The 13,660-nt window shown below is 45.2% G+C and overlaps 1 long non-coding RNA gene across 1 annotated transcript; it reads right to left on the bottom strand.

Annotated features, from left to right (window-relative positions):
- Positions 1-2,939: 2,939 nt before the first annotated feature.
- Positions 2,940-13,591, bottom strand: LOC308187396. Its single transcript, XR_013944657.1, has 2 exons — positions 9,891-13,591; positions 2,940-9,364 (listed from the first exon to the last, which is right to left on the bottom strand). It is a non-coding gene; the product is annotated as an uncharacterized lncRNA (long non-coding RNA).
- Between the last annotated feature and the right edge of the window lie 69 nt (positions 13,592-13,660).

Here is a 13,660-nt window from a genome sequence, read left to right as displayed (position 1 = left end):
CCCCCCACCCCCCCAAGGCATATGCCCCAACCCCTCCCCCAAGGCAGGCCCTAACAGTGTACAAGCAGCTCCCACCCCCCCCAGACGCAGGCCCAAAGGTGTACAAGCAGGCCCCTACAGTATACAAGCAGCTCACAACCACCCCCCCAAAGGCAGGACCCAACCCCTCCAGATGCAAGCCCGAAAGGTTAAAACCAGCTCCAACCCCCCAACCCCCGCCCCACCCCACGCAGACGCAGGCCCCAAAGGTGTACAAGCAGTTCCCAACCCCTCCAAGGCAGGCCCCAAAAGTGTACAGGCAGGCCCCTACAGTATACATGAAGCTCCCAACCCCCTCTCAGAGGAATGCCTAAAAAAGTATACAAGCAGCTCCTAACACCCCGCCCCCCCCCCAAAAGAGGCAGTCCCCAAAGGTGTACAAGCAGGCCCTCAAATCCCTTAGGTATACAAGCAGGCCCTTCAAATCCCTTAGCCCCTGCGCCAGCTTTATTGGCGAGCAGCGAGGCTGGGGGGGGAGGGGGGCAAGACAGCCTTAAATAAAATACAAATATAAAAAGTGTTATAAATGGCTGTTATAAATCCAAATAGGATTACAATCAAAGTTTACAATTTATTAAACGAATAGAGGCAAGCAAGCAGCGCTGGGTGCGCCGGGAGTCTCTGCTCCCCCAGGACGCACACCTGTTACGTAAGGCGGCTGGTTTTGATGCTCCCAGGCTAATACATATTCATTACTACTTCGAGAAGAGGCAGGGTTATTAGAATTGGTTTCCGGAATCCGAACCCCCTCCCAGGGGCGCCTGCGTATCAGTCTCTGGTGGTCTCTCGGGGCTTGCTCGGGCTGAATGCTGGTTGTCTTCCTCCCAGGCTTTTGTCCTTCAATTGTCCTTCAGCTCCCCCTTCCTCCTCGTTTGGGAGCCTCTGCGCCGGATTTCAGAAACTCTAGCAACATCCCCTGCAGTAGTCAGCACTTTTCCCTAAAAACCCCTTTGTTCTCTTATCACCTAGACCCGGGCCTCGATGTTAACCCTTCAAATCCCTTAGTGACACGAATTGCTGGACCATTCCTTACAAAAGGAAGGATAAAATATGTAGAGGAGCAATGGCACACGCGAAAGCCCAGCGCCGCGGGCAGAGGCAGCGAAGGTTGACGGCAGAACAGTGCTCGGTTTGAACACGGAGAGGGAAAGCGAGGGGAAGGTGGCCGAAGCCGGCCGCAGTCTCTGAGCTCTCCTCCTCCTGATTGTTTTCTCTCAAAGACATTTCTGTCTGTGTGCGGGCACCCGGAGCCGGCAGAAGTCCCCGTGAAGTCCTTCGGCAGGACGGAGGGCTGCGTGGGCTCCAGTGAGAGAGGGAGTTAGGAGAATCTTATCAAGTAGAGATAGAGCGCTGACGGCATTAAACTAGGATGCTACTTAGTGTCTTTGCTAACTATGGTGCATTGTGCCAATTAACTAAAGCAAGAAGCCTTGGGCCCCTTACCAAGGTCAGTCTCCTAATAAGAGAGCGAGCCTATCTTAAGAAACTGGGAGAAACTGGTCCTGCAGGTGGACAAGAGCCAAGGAGCAACTGAGTCTGTGCAAAGACAAGAGGTCAACTAGCGGTGACGAGGAAGAGTCATCAATCTTCATGCCCACGACCTCCCGTGCTGCCCAGCGCTGAATAAACATACCTACTTTACAATCTCACTGATTGTGGAGTCCGTTTTCCGCAAGTCGCCAGCAGCAGTTTCTTCCGCAGAGGTTTTCCCAGAGCCGCTTCAAAGCTTCCCTCGCGGAGCTGGGGCGTCGCAGGGGGTCATCAAAGCACGCACGTACACACACACACACACACACACACACACACAGGCGTTGTTGTCCAAACAGAAAGTATTTACAACAAATTCGACAAGCGGTTTTTCTCTGCCAGCAGCAAATGCCTGAGGGCCCCTACAGCTTCACAAATCATAGCACAAAGAGCCTAAAGTTCCTCTAAAATTTAGGGAAATAATTCAAAATAGATCTGCTAGGGGAAAACGATCACTGGCGGCAGGGTACACAATACACCCGAGCCTCAGCTCTCCTCCGCAGAGTCAGTGCCCACGCCCAAGTGCGACGCTGATGGCACCCGAACATTTGCTGTAGCAGGCAGCAGAGCCAGCAGCTCAGGGGAGCAATTTTAAAAACCAGGAGGCACTTAAACCAACCCTTAATTGACCCAGTTACTGCAGGAGAGTCCCGACTACTCGCCCTGGAGTCCTACTGTCACCAGCAAAAAGCACCAACCAAAGCTTGGGGGAACTTTGGTACAGCACAAGAGAAGGGAGTGGGGGTAGCGTAGCCGTATCGCAGAGCTGCTGCTTTTCACACCATTTTATCATCCCTGATAATTGAAAGTAAGGCCGGGTGGGCTGACCCCACCACCACCACTCCTGGCAGCATGTTTGGTCCACAACGCTAGAATAATTATTCTGCTCCCTCCCGCCCCTACAGCTTCATCATCTGAAAAGATTACAGTCAAAACAATGGCATACACAAATAAAAGTCAAGAGTTGACATAGTAACTCCGGGATTTGGGTATCAACTGTCCGAGAAATCAGAACACCCAGGCTTCACAATGTGCCCAACATGGAGCTGTGCCAAGGGGGGGCGGAAGGAAGAAGCTTTCCGTTTAAGCCTTCAGAGCATCGCTCCATCACTACGTCAATTCACAGCCACCACAGCGTGCCGATGGACATCTTTCTGTGCCAAAAGAAACAAGTGCTTTGTCCTCTTGATATCAAAGGTAGCCACCTATAGTTACGGAACCATGCACAAGACCTTAACTCTGACCAGCAGGGAAACTTAGGACAACTGAGTGCAGATCCTGCCAATTTCTACCAGTTCCAACTGTGCTTTAAGTCTCATTGCAAAGCCTCAGTTAGAAAAAGGATCACCTCGGGGTATCCAACAAGAAGAAGAGTTGTTTTTTTTTTTTTTTTTTTTTTTTTTTTTAATATACCATAGGACTATGCAGTTCAATCATCAATCATCTTGGAAAGCTCAAGGAGGAGGTCATCCTCATCCTTCCCTGGGTCCAAGTCGAGCTCGGCTTCCAGTATGCCGTCTGAGAGTTCCCAAAGTAGCGTCTCTAAATCCTCGTCTACAGATACGGGCGCGTTGCCTGTGGAACTCAGCCGGCGTGTCCTTGCTTCTTCTAGCTGGGAAGAAGCTGAAGTCGAGCTTGAGAACTCCATTGGCTCCACAGATTCTGCCTGGCTTCCAAGATGTGCTTCAGGTCTTGGCAGAGCAAGGAAGAGAACAATCAGTATATGCCATTTCTTAACGGGAAATCCCTTTTCTGCAAACCGGCTCTTAAAACCGTAGCCAACCCCTCCTGCACTTCAATCTTACCCAGGGATTGTTATTCAATTAACCCAGGGCGACATTTAGAGCCCAATATATTAGCAGGTACATTTTTCAGTTTGGGGGTTTCTCTGTGAAGCCAGAGCACCTGGAGTCTAGCAAAGATGGTTCAATTGTTGTAGCAAGAGGCACTTTGCCACCTTGCTTAATTTTCCTGTAAAAATGTTAAGAAGTCTCCATCTGCAAATATCTGTTTGCTAAGTTAGTCATTTTTCCCACGGCACACTCAGCAGAGTTTGCTCCCCACTACAGGAAGCTGATCTGCAGCCATCACTTCCCTCTGCTCTCCCTGCACTCTTGTCACCTTGTATGTTTGTTCGGGTGGCATTCTTGAGGACCAAAAGGCAGAGGACACTACTCATCATTTATCACCTCACGAGGAAGTAGGAGAACTTCACCTCATCCTCATTTAGGTATTCAGACAGAGCAAGAAGTCACTGGAAAGCTGTACCGACTTGCAGCATTTAAAGAAAGTAAGTCTAATTAAGCATTCCTGCTAGCTGCTAGAAAGTCATTTCACGTGACTTATTCCTCTGATGGATTTGGGCTTTAATTATCTCAGAACCCTCCTTTTTTCCCCACGTGTGACAGAACTTATGTTTCACTGGGGATATACACCGATTGAGAAAAAGAACAAGTTGTGGTCATCACCTGTTTTGGGGATTTTCTTCAAGTCTGGTGGCTGGGACGTGCTCCAGCGTGGCTGGAACAGCCTAGAAAGCAGCAAAACAGCATTTAGGACTCATGGGTAAAAGATTCCTTACTAGCTTTTTCCTCCATGCTGCTTCTCCTCTGGCATTGCGGAGCCTTAGCCAAAATACAAAACCAAGGTGCTCCTGAAGAAAGTTAATATTCACTTGGAGGTTACTAATGATCTTGTGTCTTTTAAGAACACAGCATTAATGGACAAAATCCTCCACACCAGAGAAATCACAGAATCACAGAGGACTAAGTAAATAGTGCCATTAATCTAATAAATATGGAAGGGTACTACAAGAATTCTGTAGGCAGCTACTGGATTTAAAAGGAAACAGAAAGCCTGTAGAACTTTTGAGTTTTCCATCTTTTCTCCTAGAGGAGGGTGTAAATTTTACAAGGGATCCATTTCTGCATTAGCCCCTGTCCTTACCATAGCTGCTTTTTTGGCTGGAGGTCCCATTGTGTCAGCGTCAGAGGCAGTCCGTGGCTTCACAGCTGCTACAGCAGAGGGAAAACTGCCAGGTGCCTTACGTTTCAGTGCCTTCTTCTTGGGGGAAGCGACTTTCCCATCCCAAGGCTTCGCAAACATGTTAAAGTTGGCTAGAGTAAAAGGAAGAGAGAACTGATACAGTCTTGCTCTGCCTCATGAAAAATCCACGTTCTCTTCCTCATTTCCACGGCCCGTCTACACAGTTAACTGTATTTGGCCAGCAGAATTACACTGCCATTGCCTGGATTCTCAGCAATATCTTCCACATAGTAAACTCCGTCTACCAACAATCCATACAAAGGAACAAAGGAACTGAATAGCTACAGTAAATCATAATCCAGGACGAGGGAAACTCAGACACAGAGCGATCCCAAGTGCAAGCAATACTCTAAGACGTTGCATGAAGTCTAGTAAGATTCACAAATGTTGACAGCTTTTGTATTTAAAGTCTTGCTCCCTCTAGGAAAGGAAAAGCAGCAGGTATAGTAAGACAAGAGAGTGTATGCAACTGTTGTACCAGCTTCCTCTCCCCTGCAGTGATGTCCCACAAAATCTATTAAGTTGTTCTACAAAATCCAAATTTGTAGAGTCATATTCTAGTCTCCCATTCCTGACCTAACATCTGGCTGGCAGGAGAAGAAACGAAAGAAAGCTCGGTACTTGTTTTCTTTGTGTGTTTATTTCCTCGTGTCCCATGAGACAGAGAGAAAGGCTACAATGTGCAGTGCATGCAGCCTTTAAGCCCTCCTTATCTCCCTCACACAATCTCATTTTACAAAGTTGATATAATCTTAACAACGAGGCCTTTGATCCTCTGTCATTTTTGACAGAAACTGGCCCCCCACATTAAGACGCTGAAGCATGCTTTACAAACACATACACGTGTCAAGTTAAGCAACACATGCCAAAGAGGAAGGTGAACTTGAACTCAACGCAGGGAGGACTTCATACCATAAACAGATGGCAGAAAAAAACAGAATACCAAAATTAGACTAAAAAGCCCCTCAATGTGTTAATTTTCTAGTGGGAAATACAGAATACCATCACGTAATTAACGAAAACAGACATGGTTGCATGTTCTGGCCCTTCTTTGCCTTTGAACTTTGCAGCCTTAAACTCTTTTATCCTCTGCATTGAAGGAAAAAGCAAAGCAGATCCTGAGCAAACGGAACTTGCTCAATATGGGAAGCACCTCACCGGGGCAGGTATTAAAGCATCTTATTACCTGATAGCTTTGTGTTCCATAACGATTTCTGCCCGGCTGGGGCAGGTCCAGGTTGTGCTGGGGGAGCTGGCACATTTTCTCCACTCTGCTGCATCCGCAGAGCTTTCTCGCGCTTTATTTCTTCCAGGGTTTTAACACGCACTTCTCCTTCTGGCTTGGCTTTACCTGCCGGCTCCTTCGACTGCACTTTGCTGGGCCCGGAAAGAGTGAGCACGCTCTGCTTCTTGGGCTCACCCTCAATTTTTGCCCCTGCGCTGGGATCTTTGGTTTTACCATGCCATTCAGCCTGGGCTTTGGCTTGACATTCTCGTCTCTGAAGAGCTCTCTCACGACGGATTTCCTCCAGTGTTTTCACATGGACCTCTCCCTTTGGCTTAGCAGCCTTCCCTGTCATCATCAAGAAATGAGAAGCGCCAACATTTAAAGAGAGTCCAACAATAGTTTAAGTCTCCAAAATTTGTCACAGTACTAAGGAAAACTAAGCCTGAGCGTTCCCAATAACGCATCTTAGGACAATAGCCTAACATTCTCCTCCTCCTCTGAGCCACTTGTTGTATTTTGAAGACCAGCCCTATCCAGAGAGAGTTGCTACACAGAAATGCTAGTTTACTTGATTACTTTTTCAGACTGCATTTCAAATTCCTGCTCCCGGCAGTGGCTCTATTCTAATTGTATATGATGGTTCACAGAAGCAGCTTAAAACCTTGACAAGGCACAAGCGGAAAATAAACACACACCTAGAGCCAGATTTCTGATAGTGGCTGTCAGAAGAGCTTCAGCACTCGAGCAAGAGGAATCAGTTCTTTGTTTTCATTTGAATTCCTTTTTAGGGCTGTATGAAAACGGTCTAAGTTCACGGAAAGGAAGAAGGAGAAAGTATATTTAATAGCCAGTTGTTACCTTTCGCAGTACTAGTCCGTTGAGAAGGTAATCCTAGCCTCTCCTTCACAGACTTGGGAACTTGAACTGCAAAACAGAAAAAGACCAAATTAGGGAGGCTGCATAAACGTCAACTTTGTGTTCACATTCAAAAACAAGGCAGGAAAGGTAACTTTGAATCCCGGTGATTAAGACCTCAGCCAACATGCAAAAAGAAACATCGCAGGAAAAGGACAAACAGAAAGCCTAACTACAAAACCCGTGAATCACATCCAGATGCCTGTTTAGTAGCTGTACCTCTCTTTGGTGCTTTGTCAGCATTTCCCGGAACCTCCACCTTCTTCCCCAGCCTTTCAGCAAGGCTGCGCTTCACCGGAAGGGCGCTTACATCAGCTTCAGACAGAGAAAACAAGGAATATTTTAAGAACATTTCTTTGCAGGAAGATTTGAGAACAGTCAACCACAAGCTTCTATTTTTCAAGCATATTTTCATAAAATTGCCTTTCAGCTGCTAAATGGTTTTTTTGCCATTTCTGCAGTCAACACAGATCTCCACTGCAACGCATTTTCCTCTCATACGTCAAAAATACTCTTCAATGCAGTCATATAGAGAAGGCGGCACCTAAATAACAGCTCATAAAAAGTTCTTACCCACGGAGGCTTTCCGTTTTCCTTGTTTCTCAGCAAGATCTAGTCGAACCACAGGTTCCTCCCCTAAAACAAAAGTAAAATTTTTCTATTTCATAGAAACCAGTAGCCAATAGAAATAGTATACTGTTAGCCCATGTCCAAAAAAAACCCAGCAAGGCACTGTTTTGACAGCTAAACCACACAAACTCATATTTCAACTATAATTAACTTAGAAAAAGTATCCATAGTCTCAGTGTTTGCCTCAAATTCCAGCTGAATGTAGTCGAGAATGAATCTGAGTCTGCTTGACAGCTATACTTTGTGCAGAACAGAGCTGCATAAGCAAGCAGAATATTATTAGGTACAAATGCTGAGAAATATTCCTTTCTAAGGTGAATGTCTATGGGTAGAAGTACTTCTTCACTTCTTTCCCTTTCAAAGGAATTTGCACAACTCTAAACAATATAATTTATACACAGACTCCTATCGCACTACTGTCCACACGTGCCACTGTCAGCCTCTTTAAAGCTTCAGAAATTGCTTCTTACATAGCACTGTCCTCTAGAGCTCTTTCTTCTCGTTACTCTCCTGTTTTTCAGTTATCCCCCTATTTGCATACTGACACATTTTTTTCTTTCTCCTGCTACTGCACTTAACCTGAGCACCAAAGCTTTCCAGTACAACCAGGGACTTTCAGCATAAAAGCATGTTTTGAACAGAAGGCGGCAGCACCAGGAGGCTAACAGGGGTGAATTGCCTTCCTTCTTGCTTAACCTTCCAGTTTAGGAGTAATGAAATCAAAACAAAAGCATGAATTATTACCTTCCTCTGTAGACAGTGTCACAGTTCTCACCACTGTCCGGACATTTTCCTTTTCCGGAGCAGGAAAAATCATAGAATCGACGGGAGGAAGAGAAGATCTTGAAGGACCTTCTGCTCAGAGCAAGCAAAACATAAGGAAGTTTACCAAACAGAAAAAACTATCACGAAGAACAAAAAACTTTAATTATTCATTACTGTCAAACATACAGTGACCAGAGCATGCAAATAAGAGAGGTGACTAGTTTGCCTCTGGTTGCCCTTGGAATTCCCATCTAGAATACCAGCTGGCTGAGAATCAGGTTGCTCGATGCCCCCAGCTAAACATGGAAGTCTATCCCTCAAGCAGCTCCCAGCCACCATCACCTGCCATTCTGAAGCCAATCAAATTTCACTTCTTTGGCAAAATAGTTGGATTCACCAAAGCATAGCCAGCTACCCGGTATTACTGGAAGAGGTTTTTTTTGAAAGAAAAATCATCACACAGGATGAAGGTGAACCGGGTAAGGAAGCAGGGAATATTAACTCACCACCGTGTCTCTTAGTTTTTTCCTTCATTTTCTGCAATTTGATTTCTTCAAGTGTTTTTATTCCAAAATTCAGACCGTCCTCTGAAAACAGAAAACAGTTAATGAGACTAAGGCTTAGAGGCACTCACTGAGGACCACAGATCCTCAGGCTTCTTAGTGCTCAGGAACTTTCAGAAGTATTTAGAATAAAGCCTGTCAACACTCCTCACAAGTGAAACAACCATAGAATCAATGGCATTTTGCCCCTCCTTTCACCCTTCAGGGTAAAAACTGTAGTTTTAATTTTAATCCATTTACGTGATATTAGATCCCTCTATCGTTAGATATGGCTTTCAACAGTGGTTGCCAGGCTGCACGTGCAGCCATTTAAACTCCATGCTGTGACCCTGTTTTGTTCTCCAAAAGGAAAGAAAAGCAGTTCAACTTTCTGACCCAATGGGCACATGATGGTATCAGGGAGAAATGAGATCATGGAAATAACCGAGTCCATTCAGCACCCCTACATTCTGTTGTGTTTTTACGCCACATTGCTTTTGAGTTAATTGTCAAGTTATCCTGCCGATTTATCCTACTACAGGTGCTGGAATACCTTGTTTAGCAGTAGTAGCACTGGCTTTCCGAGTGGAAATCATCTGTAATCCATTTTGGCCTTCCTCAGCTGGTTGCTGGACGGGAGTTTTAGTTTCTTCTCCTTCCGCAGAAAGCTGGTCTGAAGGGGAAAAATCTATTCAGTTATGCATAGGCCAGATTGTTCGTGATTATGTAGCTCATGCAATGACACTTCAGTCCATGGTTCCTATAAAAAAGTTGGGTTTTTTTTGTTTTTTTTTTTTTTTTAATACAGCTACACTGACCTGATGAACTCGTAAGTAGACTACCCTAGGACAAAACATCTAGGACTCTAGATTCTCTCTGCAGCTTTAACTACTACACGACATATTACTCTTCAGACAAAAAAAAAGGAATTTCCTTCCTAGTTTCACATAGAGCTTTACACAACAGACCAGCTAAAGCCAAGAGTGGTTCTAAGCTTTCCTCCAACATTTCAGGTTCTGTCCACTGACTGCCAGACAAAGCCACCAGTGACCTGAGCGGACTGCCTGCCCTATCGCTAGTCAGACCTCAGGTCATCTGTGATTTATACATTCATTTACAGCACAAATTCCTTCCAAGAACCAAAGACTTACACAATCATTTACAGCACAAATTCCTTCCAGGAACCAAACCATGCTCACCATCATCATCTTCATCATCATCTGCAGCATTGATTACAACTGGAGGGTGTGTAGGGCTTGGGACATTTTCCGAGTTTTCCACTTTCATCACCCGCCTTAGCTATGGAGAGGGATTGGACTGGACAGAAAGTTTGTTTTGCTGCAGTGACATCTGAGCCACTTTCAAATCATCGTCCGCGGACTCAGGCGGACTTGGCAGTGTAGCTAGAGGAAGAGGAGGATCATCAGTAATATGGCAGTTTAAAACTTTGACCACAATGCACGAAGATGGTAGCTAAGGCAGATAACCTGCACAGGCAATGAATGCAGCATCTCCTTTTGCCCATCCCGCCACTGTTTACACCGTGAACAATGACTTGCCTTCAAACAACAACACATCTCCCTGCCACCCAGCAGAAGACGAAACAACAGAAAGCAAACTGCAAGGCAAATATCACACAAAGCAGAGAGAAGCTGAGCATGAAAGCAGAAAACAAATACCAGCAGTACAGCAGCAGTACACTCGGTTTAGCTGACCACCTAGGACTGCAGACCTTTTCCTGCACTCACAAATGAACGGTTACCTGATGTCTCCTACACTATTGGCACCCACTAAGTAATATGCAAAATTAATTCTTCAATACTTAAAGAAAAAGGACCTAAACTCACTCTTGCTTGGTGGTAAGAAGACGCCATCGATGTAACGTCCCTTTGCGTGATGAAAAGCACAGTTGGCTTTCTGACAGCCTACTGGCTGCTTCTCCCAGTAGCAGGGAATCTCAGCGCGCTTTTTCTGAAGACAGAAAGAAAGACAAGCTCGTGATAACATGCACCTAAGGTTTGCAAAGAGATGCACAGTTCCAGGTCATGACAGCGATAGGGCTGTCACAATACAGTGCTGAAACATCATTCCAAAGGTCAGTTTATCACGGAAGTATAGTATTTCCGGGCATATTCACAAAGTTTGCAGAAGCTGTAACCACTATGCACGTTTAGCCTTGTCATCATTCAGTTTGAGAAGACAGGCACTCTCAGACATCAGTTTAGGGTGGGTTAAACTAATACACCCAGGATTATACTAGGATTATTCAGAGGGAAAAAGAACATCTTAAATTGCCTACGTTAACTCTATCCAGAACTACTTCTCGGAGACTTCGTTCTTCTGCACCTTTAACTTTCCCCACTGCTTCCTAGCCCAGGCAGCTAGAACAGCATTATCTGAAGGACTCCGGGACACAAGAGACCTGATAGATCATTATCAAGCCTGCTCTCAGGAGGCTAGTACAGCCTGTTTATTACCCCCCTGCTCCAGCAGCTTTTAGCAGTCTAGTTAGCGGTTATTCTGCATCTGTTGAGAAAATACTGTCGGCGTCTAATAAAAGAAAATCTTGCTAAGACATACCTAAGGCATTGATTTTATTTCCCTCTCCTTCCTCCCACCCCCTCCCCTGCTAACAGAAACCAGTGTAATTCCAAAGCAAAGGACTCTGTCCTGCAAAAGCACAATCAGCACACCTACAGCACTGAAAAATGCTTTTGTTGATTTATTTTGAGAACACATCTTTAGGCACTCACATCGATTTCCATGTGTCTGAATCGGCAGACATTCCTGAAACAACGACCCTCCTGCCACAGCGTGCAGACTGTCTCGTTCCCCAGAGCAGCTTCACAGTGGCGGAAGGAACAGTTGTCTCCCTGTAACCAAAAGGAAACCAACAAGGAAAATATAGTACAGCCTCAAAAACGTCCATGCTACTGCCTCAGGTTGCTACGATTGAATTCAGAATCTATCTGGTTATCACGTTAACCAAAGACCAGTGTGCCTCCTCCTCCTACTCTACCCCTTCCTGAAAAAAATGAAAAAAAAAAAAAAACAACAAAAAAACAAAGCAAAGCAAAGCAAAAGAAACCCAGCCATACCTTGGTACAGGTAGAATAGAAATAGAAGTAGCAATCGTCTCCTTGTTTAGACATGCCGACAAGTTCTGATAACAAGCTCGGGTTCTCTCCACAGGGACTTCCTCTGCTCTTGGAGAGAGCTGTCTTCACCCTTGCTTGGGCTGAAAGTCTTCCACTGGCTTGTGATCAGTGAAATCTTCTTTTTAAAAGTAACCCTAAACAAAGTACCAACAAGTGAAAAATAATGAGTAACAAGCATTTTTCCAGCTTTCTTCTGTTCATCAAATTAGTCTCTTGAGGAGAGCAATGCCTTGAAATCAGCTGTTACGGGAACTAACACAATATTAAACTAAAGTTCTGTAAAGCTGCCAGGAGCTTTGTCAGCAAGTGTTCTCTTCCACGTCCTCAATAATATGCCTTGGAGCACATCCGGAAGCCTGAAAAGGGAGTCACTTCTTCAAAAACCACCTGATCATACATGCAAGGCAATGATCAACTATGGCTACGAGTAACTTCTACAGAACGCAGTATGACGCATTAAATAGCATGTTCCAGTCACTGTGGGTCTTCGAGTTCACCTACCTGGACAACCTCAGCAAAGTTATCGATCTTCAAAGACTTCCAGTTAACTTCTCCTGGAGGCCGAACCAACACTGAATCCGTGAATTAATGATAAAGGGGTAGGAAGAATTTGCCTCCTCACTTTGCCAAGGGAGCCTCTCATCCACAATTCAAACATAGGATGTGCTTTTAAACAGCTTATAACTAATGGAGGAAGCAAGTCCATCTGAACACTCTCTCAGACTGGAGACAGCCAGGGTTAGTTAGCTCTTCAAAAAATAAAAACCAAAAAAAAAAACACCACAAAACAAAACAAAAACAAAAAAACCCAGTGCATTTAGAGATGAACTCGTGATTCAAAGTGGCTGCAAAAATGAGGCTCCATCTTCCACAGCCAGAAAATTTGACTTTTTTTTTTTTTTTTTTAATTCAAAATTCAGTATGTTCCAATCTCTGGTCTTCAAGATTTCTTCACCTATTAAGAAAACACTAAAACCTTTCCCCGTCTTTATTACCTGTACAGCAAAAAACACACCAGTGCACAGAAATACACAAATGTGCATACGCATACACACATATGTGTTTAGACACACACACGAGGAGTGAGTGATAGAAAGTTAGCGAGAGCGACAGTGGAAATCAGAAGTTTTGCCTTTTTGACACAGAGAGCGCGTAAAAACTCTCTCATTTTGAGGGAACTAGAAAAAAATGGAGGATCTACCAAATATTTTGATGAGTATGCCTTCGAGGCCAATGCTTTATACCATGAGTGATCTGGGGGCCAGCACACAAATATGCATACATATGTATCACACAGTATCACGGATTTCTAGGTTGGAAGAGACCTCAAGATCATCGAGTCCAACCTCCGACCTAACACTAAGTACTCCACTAAACCATATCGCTAAGCTCTACATCTAAACGTCTTTTAAAGACCTCCAGGGATGGTGACTCCACCACCTCCCTGGGCAGCCCGTTCCAATGCTTAATAACCCTTTCGGTAAAGAAGTACTTCCTAACATCCAACCTAAAACTCCCCTGTCGCAACTTTCGCCCATTCCCCCTCGTCCTGTCACCAGGCACGTAGGAGAACAGACCAACCCCCACCTCTTTACAGCCTCCTTTAAGGTAACTGTAGAGAGCGATAAGGTCGCCCCTGAGCCTCCTCTTCTCCAGGCTGAACAAGCCCAGCTCCCTCAGCCGCTCCTCGTAAGACTTGTTCTCCAGACCCCTCACCAGCTTGGTCGCCCTTCTCTGGACTCGCTCGAGCACGTCCATGTCCTTCCTGTAGCGAGGGGCCCAAAACTGAACACAGTACTCAAGGTGCGGCC

This window comes from Anser brachyrhynchus (assembly GCF_964034855.1).
Source record: "Anser brachyrhynchus genome assembly, contig: SCAFFOLD_136, whole genome shotgun sequence".
Classification (NCBI taxonomy): Eukaryota; Metazoa; Chordata; class Aves; order Anseriformes; family Anatidae; genus Anser; species Anser brachyrhynchus.
Note: the sequence above shows the minus strand (reverse complement) of the source record. Positions and strands in the feature narration are given on the sequence as shown.